The sequence below is a fragment of the Canis aureus genome, chromosome 11, assembly GCF_053574225.1.
Source record: "Canis aureus isolate CA01 chromosome 11, VMU_Caureus_v.1.0, whole genome shotgun sequence".
NCBI classification, from domain to species: domain Eukaryota; kingdom Metazoa; phylum Chordata; class Mammalia; order Carnivora; family Canidae; genus Canis; species Canis aureus.
The window spans coordinates 48498878-48509602 of record NC_135621.1 but is presented as its reverse complement, the minus strand read 5'-3'; the positions used below and the strand labels follow the sequence as shown (position 1 = coordinate 48509602).

Genomic DNA, 10725 nt, shown 5'->3' with positions numbered 1-10725 from the left:
TGTAAGGCAGTTTGGTCAAGTAATAGAATCTGGGGTCCTGGCTCACTTTGTAAATAGCAATCCTTCCTCCTCTTCCCCCACCAGGGAAAAACTTCAGGTCTAAACCAGTGAGCTGCAGCACTCATGCTTGGTTGCAGTGGCCTCCCCCCGCAGCCCCTCCTCCCACTACCTGTCCCCTCAGTATCCACTGAACCCAGGTTTGTTCTAGGTGTCTGTCCTCCTTCTGGACTCAGGGTTAGTACTGTGGCAGCAGTAATGCAACTATCCCCCTTGCTTGGGATAGAGTTGGGCATGGGATGGGGCTCAAGTCTGGCCAACGAGCAGTGAGGAAGAGTCTCTTAGGAGCTTCAAGGAAAAAATTTCCCTGGTCTTAACCGGGGACATAGGATGAAGTATTTCCTGTTTGTTGTTGTTGTTGTTGTTGTTGTTGTTTTGTTTTGCTGTTATGGCCATTATTGTGTGACAATGTGATGTCTGGCGTAGAAGCAGCCATCTTGTGACCATGAGGAAAGCTAGCCAAGGACAAGGCAATATGCTGAGAATGGCAGAGGGGAAGGAAAAGAGGAAATAGCCTGAGTCCTTGATGCTGATATTGAGTTACAGGATTAACCTCTGCTGAAGCTACCCTTCCTCTGGACTTTTTGTTCTGTGAGATAATATACTTTCCTTATTGTCTAAGCCAACGGAATAGAAATTCTCTGTTTCTGACCACTAAAGACATCTTTACTGGCACATGAACCATGGGATCAAAAGAATAAACACCTGACATAATAATCTGACATGCTAATAGCTGATGGCAGGGACAACAGCCATTGGTTAAATGAGGAAAATCTGATTCCTTGACCATGGCAGGCCCTAGGAATTTCTTGCCCTGTTGGCTCAGAGGCCCCGTGCTCTGCATTGTGTCCAGGCGTGTGGGAGGGCTTCTATCAGAGGAGAGGTCCACTCCTGGCCAGCTGAACTTCTGACTCCCATTTCCTGTAGGGTCAGCAGAGGAAAGCGGCTTTATTTACTGAATCAGAATGGAAAACAGATGTACAGGCACCCCACTGGGCCGTGGACAGAGGCTGGGCCTGTTCTCAGTCCTGACCCACACACCAATTCCCTGTTCCCCATATCGAGTCCAGATGTGGCTTCTTCCAAGCTCTAATAATAATTTTGATTTGTTGCGGTTAAGTAACCTTTGCCCCCAGCTCAACTCTAAACTCTCCAAGGAGAAAAATAGGAGTTATATTATGAAACGTTTGCAAAGAAGCCTGGGTGGGACGCGGAAGAATGTGGACTCGAGAAGCAGACCAGTGTGGGTTCAACCACAGTCTGGTCTCACACTAACCGTGTGATCTCCACCATGGTATCAGTCAACAGCCGCTGGGTAACAAGCCCCCACAAAACTCAGTGGCTCAAATCAGTAAATGTTTATTTACTCATAGTTCCAAAATGTGGGCCGGGCTCGGTGGGACAGCTGGTTTGTTCTCCACAAAGTGTTGTGTTTTGGAAGTGAAGTCAGATGGGACAATGGAGCATGTGCATGAGCAGAGGGGACCTGTACAGTTAGCATGGTCCACCCTGTTCTTTGCTTCCTTGTCCCTACATAGATCCTTTCTTCTCTTAAAATGGTTTGCTACTCGCTTGATCCAGAAAACCCCACGAAATCATGTAAATTGAGAGTGTCAAATCTTTATGTTTCCTTTAAGAACACCCGGGAAACTGCCCAGGCCATCCTGGATATGCATATGTGAAAAGCCCTCAAGTATATGAAACATGGGGATCCCTGGGTGGCACAGCGGTTTGGTGCCTGCCTTTGGCCCAGGGCGCGATCCTGGAGACCCGGGATCGAATCCCGAATCGGGCTGCCGGTGCATGGAGCCTGCTTCTCCCTCTGCCTGTTTCTCTGCCTCTCTCTCTCTCTCTCTGTGACTATCATAAATAAATAAAAATTTTAAAAAAAGTATATGAAACATGTCACGGAAGCAGTGTGCGCTGTTCTGTAAACAAATGGTGGAGCAGCAGGTTTGCTCACGCCAAGCCTTGAAGGGAGTATTTGATACAGAGATGAGAGGGATTGTTGGTGGCCATTCTTGAGGGCAAAATTCAACAACCATTGGTCAAAACCTTTCTCCTCTTCAGGCTTCTCATCTGTAGTACAAGAAGAATTCTATTTATTTCCCAGGGTCATTTGAGAATAAAGGGGTATTGTGGTTGCACATCTCCGAACATGGCCCATAGAGCATTCAAGATTGGCTGCTCCCCTTTGATCTGGCTTTATAAATGCTGACCTATTTACTATCTCATCCCATCCATCCATTCATTCGTTTAGTATCTCCTGAGGCCTGTGACCCAGGTACTACCCTAGATGTAGAGGATACAACAGACAAAAGTCCCTGTGTCCATGGAGTTTACATTTGGATAGAGATAAAAGTTATCAAATAAGTGGTGTTTTGGATGGTGAGAGATGCTAAGAGTGGCTAGGGAGTGCTGAGGAGGGGCTGTAGTGTGTGGCCGGGTCCTCTGAGTCCATCCTGAAGGCAGAGCCATGAGGATATTCCAGGCCGAGGGAAGGGCCAGCGCAGAGACTCTGAGAGGAGATGGCCGGGGTGTTTGTGGAACAGATAGGGCCCAGGGTGGCTGGAGATGAGAACCACAGGAGAGGGCCTTTGGGAGGATTTTTGCCTCTTACTGTGCAGGAGATAAAAACACAGGGGCAGGTTTGGAGGAGGGCTCAGTGGGTTGCAGTGGGGAGTCAGAGAGGGGGAGGGGGGCCGGTGGTCTGGCCAGGGTGGTCAAGGGAGAGGTGGGAAAAGTGCCTGGATTCTGAATGGTTTCTTGGAGGTCAGCAGATGGGATTTACCTATCAACTCTCAGTAAATCAACCTAGCATGGAAAGCAGGTTTTTTTTTTTTTTTTATAAGATTTATTTATTTATTTATTCAGAGAGAGAGCAGAGACACAGGCAGAGGGGGGAGAAGCAGGCTTCATGCTGGAAGCCTGATGCGGGACTCGATCCCGGGTCCCCAGGATCACACCCAGGGCTGCAGGCAGCGCTGCACCACCGGGGCTGCCCGGAAAGCAGGTATTATCAAACTTTCATTTTATGGAAGAGAAAATCTTTTGAGTGACTTGCGCAAAGTGCTAAGCTGCTAAGTGGTTCCTGGGCAGGTGGGAAGGCTGTGGGATCTGTCTGAGGCTGACTCGTAGTGGGATGTGTGTGGTCTGTGTATGGGTGTGTCTATGACGTGCCTTCTCTGGGTCTTTTTTTTTTTTTTTACATTAAAAAAAATTAAATTCAATTTGCCAACATATAGTATAACAACACCCAGGGCTCATCCCATCAAGTGCCCTCCTCAGCGCCCTTTTATTTTCTTTTAGAGAGAGAGAGAAAGAGAGAGAAAGAGAGAGAGAGAGAGCATGCTTAGGTGGGGGAGAGGGAAGAGGCAGAAAGAAGGGGAGGGGCAGAGAGAGAGAGAGAGACTCTTAAGCAAGCTCTGTGCCCAGCGCAGAGCCTGGCTGCAGGGCTCCATCTCACGACCCCGAGATCATGACCTGAGCCGAAATCCAGAGTCAGTCCCTTAGCCAACGGAGTCACCCAGGTGCCCCTCTCTGGGTCTTCTTACTTGGCCTCTCATCTCCATCTGGGACCCACTGCCACATTCCATCCTCTGTTGTCCTTAAGTCTTGTAGACATACCCCATGCATTTCTGGTGCCCAGGGGAACCAATCTATGTCTATGAGTGTGTAAGTAGGTGTGTGACTCTTGTCATGTGCACATGCCTTATGTGAATGTGCATGACTCCCGGGTCTGAGTGTTACATTGGCCGTGTCAGGGTGCACGTGGGAGTCCCTGTGAGAACCTACACGTGTGAGGGCTTAAGGGCCTGAACATGCATGAGCACATGAAGGGTGTGTGTGTGTGTGTGTGTGTGTGTGTGTGTGTCTGCAAACGTGTGAGTGCGTGGAGGTGTTCTCTCTCCCCTCTACCCATTCAGATGTGCTGCCATCCTAAAAAACCCAGGCCAAGCCCACCTCTTCCCTTCTCTGATTCCTGACCTCCATGCCCCATCTGTCAGAGCCACACACGGGCTGGCCTCCCGTCCTTTGCTGGTGGTCTGGCTGCTTTAGAGGGGAATCCATTTCCTAGCCTGCAGGGCAGGGTGGGCCTGTGCAGGGGGTTGCCGTGGGGCACACCCCACCCTGGGTCAACTTTCAGCCACATCTCCTGAGGTCAATGGGCCCCACCCTCTGCCTCCCCTACAGGTTTCTTTACTGGAGGGAGAGAAGGCCACTGACCTCAGAAGGGTCTGGCAGGCAGTTCTGGTGGCCTCCAGCAGGCTGAGGCAGGTGGGGCAGAGAGTGGTTGCACCCTCAGGCTTCCTTCCTCCCCAAGGGTGGTCAGCTGAGCCTCCTGGCAGGAGAACAGAAGTCCACACTGCATTCTCTCTGTGAGCTCCCAGGTCCCCATGTTGGGATGGGGGCCTGGGGACCCCAGAGACTTGTCCCCACTTAGGCAGGCCCGTGGGCCCTAGTGCAGCTTGGCCCCACACTTGGCCTCCTACCCCCACTCTCTCTTTAGGAGCCACCAGACCTCAGGCCTCCTCCTGAGTACTAATAGGCTCCTTCCAGTCTCAACCTTTTCCCTTCTCCTCCCTTTCTCCAGACACTGGTTCCTCCAAGAGAGCCCTTAGGCCTCCCCTACAGGTACCAGAGGATCCCTTTTCTTTAACTCCCTGGAAATTAGACCTTTGCTTGGAGCAAGGTGAGGAGGTGCCTGGAGGCATGGGGTCACTTCGGTCTATCCTCCTGGTTGGCCTGCCCTTCCCTCTAGCCTGGCCAGGCACACTCCAGCTTTGGAGCCTTTGTTCGAGTCCTATCCTCTGCAGTGTTCTTCCTCAGACCCTTCTCGGCTCCTTCCTCTCCGAGCACTTGTCAACCTATCATCTTCCCAATGGGGCCGACCTGGTCCACCCAATTTAACACTACTGCTCGTGGGCACCTGGGTGGCTCAGTGGTTGAGCGTCTGCCTTTGGCTCAGGTCGTGATCCCAGGGTCTTGGGATCGAGTCCACATCCAGCTCCCCCGCAGTGAACCTGCTTCTCCCTCTGCCTGTGTCTCTGCCTTTCTCTGTGTCTCTCATGAATAAATAAATAAAATCTTTAAAAAATTTTTTAGAAAACTCCTGTGACCGGTGTGCATGCACACAGCCCCATACGCCCCCTCGCCCACTCGGCCGTGCCCTCTCCTGACCCAGCTCTGCCTCCCTCACGTCTCATCAGGCCCCTCGCCTCCTCCCACACACCAGTCCATTCTGTCTACCGTGTCCCCCTAGGAGAATGTTGGCCCCGGGGAGGGCAGGGCTCTTTGGGCTTCCCCGATATTTCCCAAGTGCCTGGATCCACGTGGGGCTGGTCTCGCTGCTCCGCAGACATTTGTGCTGCTTGTCGGCAGGGCTGCAGAGAGAAGAGGGAGGCTGTGGGAGAAATAGCTGCTTCCCCCGCACCTCCCGGCCGGGGCCTGTGGTCAGAGGGCTGGACTCTGTGCCCTCCTGGCTGCAGGGGGAGGTCCGGCGCCCTCACCCCACCCGCCTTCCTGGGGGGGCACTGGGCCAGGGAACCCCCCGGGGGCCCCCGCACATGCATGCTGGCGTACACCTGCGCACCCGGCCTCTGCAGCCCCAACACCCACCACCCGCTGACGTGGCTGCGGTTTCGAGGCCCCAGAGGTGCAGATTAGAGACAGAGTGTCCTGTTTTCTGCGGCTTCCTTGGCAGGTGGGGGTGGGGGACGGGCTCCCCTGGAAACTGGCACCCGCAGAGGCCCCCTCTCCCCGCCTTCTGATACGCACATCACGCGCACGCACACACGCACACGCAGTTGGCCAGGGGGCGCCCGCCAGGCTGGCTGCTCTTAGGTCCCGGCCCGGGAGCCGGGCACCCATCTGTGCCAAGCCCCGCTGCAGGTGGGGGGTGCAGGGGAAGAGGCTGCGAGCAAACTTCCCAGCAGCACCCGAGATGCCACCTTTAGTGCTTCGTGCCCACCCAGCAGGGCCACCCAGCCACACCTGCCCGTTCTGTCCTCTGGGGGAAGCAGTGCCCTCCTCTGCCTTCTCCCCTCAAAACCACATCCCCATGGGGGGGCCGCATTCCGCCCTCGCCCTCGCCCTCGCCCTTGCCCTCGGAGGGGTGGAGCCGCCGCCCCTGCGGCTCAGGCGCCCGCTGCCCGCGGTGGCTGGCTGGGCTGCCGCAGCTCCCGGTGCCCCCCGGCTCCAGCCCGACCCCCCAGTGGTGCCTTCCCTGCTCCAGGAACCCCACTTCAAGGCGGAGATGAGCGCGGCCTGCCCCGGCACCAGGCCTCCCGGGTTGAGTGTCAGCTCGGCGTGACCTCGGGCAAGTCACTTCACCTCTCTGTGCCCCCGTTTCCTCCCTGGCAGGGCTGTTGTCAAGATGAAATAGGTTGGGCTACACAAAGTGCTTAGCCCAGCACCTGCCGTGCAGCGAGGCTGTCGGTCGATGTTAGCTGTCACCCTGATGGTTTCCTGCCTCCGAGCCAGGAGGGCCTGAGAACAGCCTGGGTCAGGCCTTGCGACCAGTTCTGGCCTCCCAGACGGAGCCGGCGGCTTCCAGAGCCGCCAGGGGCTTGCCGGAGACCGAGGGCCGGGCGCAGGTGGGCTCGGGGAAGGGGCTCACCCCTCAGCCTGCAGCCGTCGGTGGGACAGGAGTCTTCTAGTCTCCCAGCCTCGGGCTGGTCCACTGTGGACCCCCTGTTCTCCAAGCACCCACCCCCCCGCCTTGTGGGGTGTGCCTCAGGCCATCTCCTGTGGTAGGAGCTCCTGGTGACCCTGCTCCCCGGGCACCCACAGTTCCTACTTCCCAGGGCCTCAGGCCCCTCCAGCATGGGAGGGTATAAAAACTCCTCCATCACGACATTCACGTCAGGGCAGGTCATGGATGAAGAGTGCATGGCCTTGGCAGCTAGTCGGGCCCAGCTCTTATTCCTGCCTGCACCCCAAGGCTGGCGGGTCCTGCCTGCTGCTCTGGGGCTCCCAGCAGTGGTCCAGGAACCCAGACTCACGGCAGGCCTGGAGAAGGCGCTCATGCTGGAATGAACTGGGAGTCCTGGGAGCTGACAAGTGGGGGGGAGCATGATGATTGAAGCTAGAGGGCTGACAGTGCTCACCCCAAACAGAGCTCAAAAGAAGGAGGAAGGAAGAGAGGACTGGCTGAGCACACCCTGGGCCCCAGAGGAAGTTGAAAGCTGGCCACGACAATGTGACAGTTCAAGGGCCCGCACCACACCACAGCTCCCCACCCCACCCCACCTTGCCTGCTGACGTCAGTGGGGAGTGCATGACCCTGCCTGCGCCCCCACCCCTCAGGCCCCCGATCTGTGAGGCTGGGTTCCAGCCTGGGGGCTCCCAGAGCTACTCTATGCAGCCAGACAGCCAGCAGGGCTTTGTGGCTTCTGGTCAGCATTGCCCTCTCCAGATTCCTTTAATGAAAGGCACGCAGTTAACAGCACCTCTTTACTCCCCATACCACCTTGCATCTCTCAGGTGTGGCCCTAGAAGATATCTATTAAGCACCTACTATATACAAGGTGGATTCGTATCCACGAGCTCATTTAATCCTTCGCAATAACCTGAGGTGAATATTTTCTGGATAAGGAAAACAGCTCAGAGAGGCTAAATGACCTGCCTGAGGTCACACAGCTTGTAGGTGACCAAGCTGGCCTTCCAAGGCAGGCTCCTGTCATGAAGTTCCTTATGTCTCCAGGTGAGTGACTTCATGCTGGAGGAGCCCTTGGAGAGCCAGTGCAGCCAGGTGTCTTGTTTGTCAAGGAGGAAATGGACACCCTGAGCTGGGAAGTGAGTGCCTTAGGCGGTGCCCCAGGCTCCTGGCAGGACCAGGCAGGATTAGGGAACTTTCTTTTGGCATGGGATGCCTGGCAGGAGGGCCTCTGCCAGGAAGCTTTCTTCCTTTATTGCCTCCAGGTCTCCACTCAGAAGCCAACTCCTTAGATAAGGCTTTCTGGACAGTTCTCGCTGAAGTAGAATCCTATCATCCTCCATCTCCTGGCCTGGCTTTATTTTTCTTCATGGCACTTACTGTCACTTGCAGTTTTATGCATCACATTATTTATCTATTGTTCCCTCACCCTTGCCCCAATTAGAATGTGGGCTCATGAGCTCAGGGAGGGTCTACCTTGTCCCCAGGCATAGAACCGTACCTGGCACAAACTCAACAATTTCTGTGGAATGAATGAATGAATGCAGTCAGATGGTCAAGAAAGAAGCTTCTGCTTTATGGGGGAAAGTTTGGTGTGAAGATGAGCTTATTAAGGGCAAACTAAATAGATAATTCTAGGTGGAAGAGGGGAGTGAGAAGTAATTTAGAAAAGAGAAGGGGCAGGGCCAGCACGTACAGACATGAGGTCTGGCACACAGTAAGCGGCGATCCCTCTAGTTCACTTCTCAACTTGGACAACCGTACCTGACGACCCTGGGGATGGGAAGAACAAAGTTTTGGCCTCCTCAGCAGCAGACCCAAGGGGGTGGGGGAGTTATGGGTCGAGGCAGCTCTACAGGGGCCCGCAGCGGGAGAACAGGCTGTACCCACCACGAGGACGCCACGTGGTCGCGGTTAGCGGTCTGCCATCCGGTGGCACTGCCTCCCCAGACGGTGGTCCACAGTTGTGCTGTTAGTGATCTCCGGTACCTGGAGCACCCAGTGGGATGGGGGTGGGGAAACCACCCCAGTGCACCCCACAAACACACACCAAACGCTGTAGACAGATTATCACAACAGTGGGAGGGAGGGCTGTTTCCTGAGCCAGCTGTGAGCTTTGAAGGCAGAGGACACTGTGTTCTGGGGCTTCTCCACTGAGCAGAGGACTCGCTGAAGAGCCTGTCCCGGCCCCCTTCTTCCTCCCCCATCCTACGGACTGGGCACAACAACAATCACCCTGTGATTGTGGGGCCCCATCTTTGATGAGTCACCTTGCCCACAGCAAGCCTTGCGGGGTGATGTTATCGGCTCCTCTGCTTACTTAATTCCCTGGTTGACATCACCACCGCCTGGTCTTCTCCTTCTCGGCACAGCAGCCTGCAGGCTGGCATGTCCTGGAAGGGAGGCGGTGGAGGTCTCTTGCCAGAAGCTACCAGGGCAGGTAAATTGGGGCCCTCAGTCACTTGGCCGTTAGCCTCAAGGTGCTTGGCTGAGTTTCTTGACTTACTGGACATGGGCCTCAGTTTACCTCCCAGGAAATGCTGTCTGGAGTCTGCATCCTCGGGGTGCGGTCCCCAAGTCCGGCGCTCTGCTGGCTCAGGCACGTGTTTCTAAGTTCTGTCTCAGGCAGGCCTATCTGCCTCCCAGCCTCTGTGATGGGCCTTTGGGTTCCCAGGCTCTCCCAGGCTCTGACTGGGGTGCCCTGCTGGCCTTCCCCCCAGCTCCCCATCCAGCCACTCTGCCCTGGGACCCAGCTCCCTCAGAGGCCCCAGCTCCTTCCTTCCTGCTCCCCCAATCCCATCCCCGGGGGCTGCCTCCTGGGAGCCTCAGCCTGGCCTCCCCCTCCACAGCCTACCGTCCCCTCTGGCCTCCCCTTGCCTTGTCCGCCTTCTCAGTGCGGCCCTGTGGTCAGTGGCACGTGGGAGGTGCCCTGGAATTGGCAGAGCAGTGGCAGGGACGACGAGAGACATGTGCTGCTCCGTGTCAGCCTCACCCTGGTCTTCTCTGCCTCCAGGACGGGTGAGAAGGGAAGGGTCCCCTGCCCACACCGTCCTACTCCGGCCCCCGCCTGCCATCCGAGGTGGCTAGTAGAGGGGTGAGTTTGAGAGGTACAGGAGGATCTCGGCTCAGGCCACAGGGGCAGGACCTCAGTCCTTGGTGGGAGGCTGCCCAAGCTTGGTGAGCAAGCCAGCGAGCGAGGGAGGGAGGCAGTGAAGGGAAGTGGGTGGGGTAGGAGAGCCAAGGCTTTGAACTGCCCAAGCAACAAGGGCTTGTGGCCCCAGGAGACAGTGCCTCAAATATCACTACTTGAGGCCAGGGCCGGGGGAGGGGAGGTTGCTCAACACCAGTCACTTTTATGCTAGCTATTTGACCAAAATGAATTGTTCTTAGAAGGGAAAAGAAAAAAAACAAACAAGTAAAAAACCCCAAAACCCACCACTGAGGTCACTCCTATTACCCCCAGCAGCTAATGAGCAGATCCTGAGAGTAGATAGCATCCTGGGGCCACGGCTACTTCTCCCCCACTCACCCCGGCGGCCAGAAAGCCAAGAGTCTGCCCGGCCCCCCTGCACCCAGACACTGGCTGCCTCAGCATCCTGGAACGTTGTAGAATGCTGTTCCAGGGAAGAAGGGAGTGAACCCAGGGAGAGGCCTAGAGGAGCAAGCCTGCGCTCAGCCCCACACACCCCAGTCTCGTTGGGCTTCTGTCTCCCCACCTGTCAAATGGGGGAAACCATTGAGGACCCAGTGAGATAATTAACGTGAAAGTGCTCAGCAGTGTTCACTAGCCAGCCAAGTGGCCGGTGGGGGTGGAGGGTTCTGCAGGGAAGGGAAAAGGAGTCAGGCAGACTTTTAGGCCACACCTCAGCAATTTAAGAACATTAAATCAGTTGACTCCATCTGCTCTTGGATGTTTTTAGGTTCCCCGTAAGCCCTGAATTGAGTTCTTTTCTTTTCTTTTCTTTTTTTAAGATTTTTAAACTTATTTATTCACTTGAGAAAGAAAGATA

The 10725-nt window shown here is 55.5% G+C and overlaps 1 long non-coding RNA gene across 3 annotated transcripts; it reads right to left on the bottom strand.

Moving 5' to 3' along the window:
• Positions 1–701: 701 nt before the first annotated feature.
• LOC144324038 (uncharacterized) lies at positions 702–10107 on the bottom strand. 3 transcript variants are annotated; one of them, XR_013389414.1, is made up of 5 exons: positions 8986–10107; positions 8606–8704; positions 5308–5441; positions 4285–4399; positions 702–978 (listed from the first exon to the last, which is right to left on the bottom strand). It is a non-coding gene; the product is annotated as an uncharacterized LOC144324038 (long non-coding RNA). The 3 variants fall into 3 exon arrangements; XR_013389413.1 differs by having other exon boundaries at positions 8606–10107; XR_013389415.1 differs by lacking the exons at positions 8606–8704; positions 8986–10107 and adding an exon at positions 7062–7171.
• Between the last annotated feature and the right edge of the window lie 618 nt (positions 10108–10725).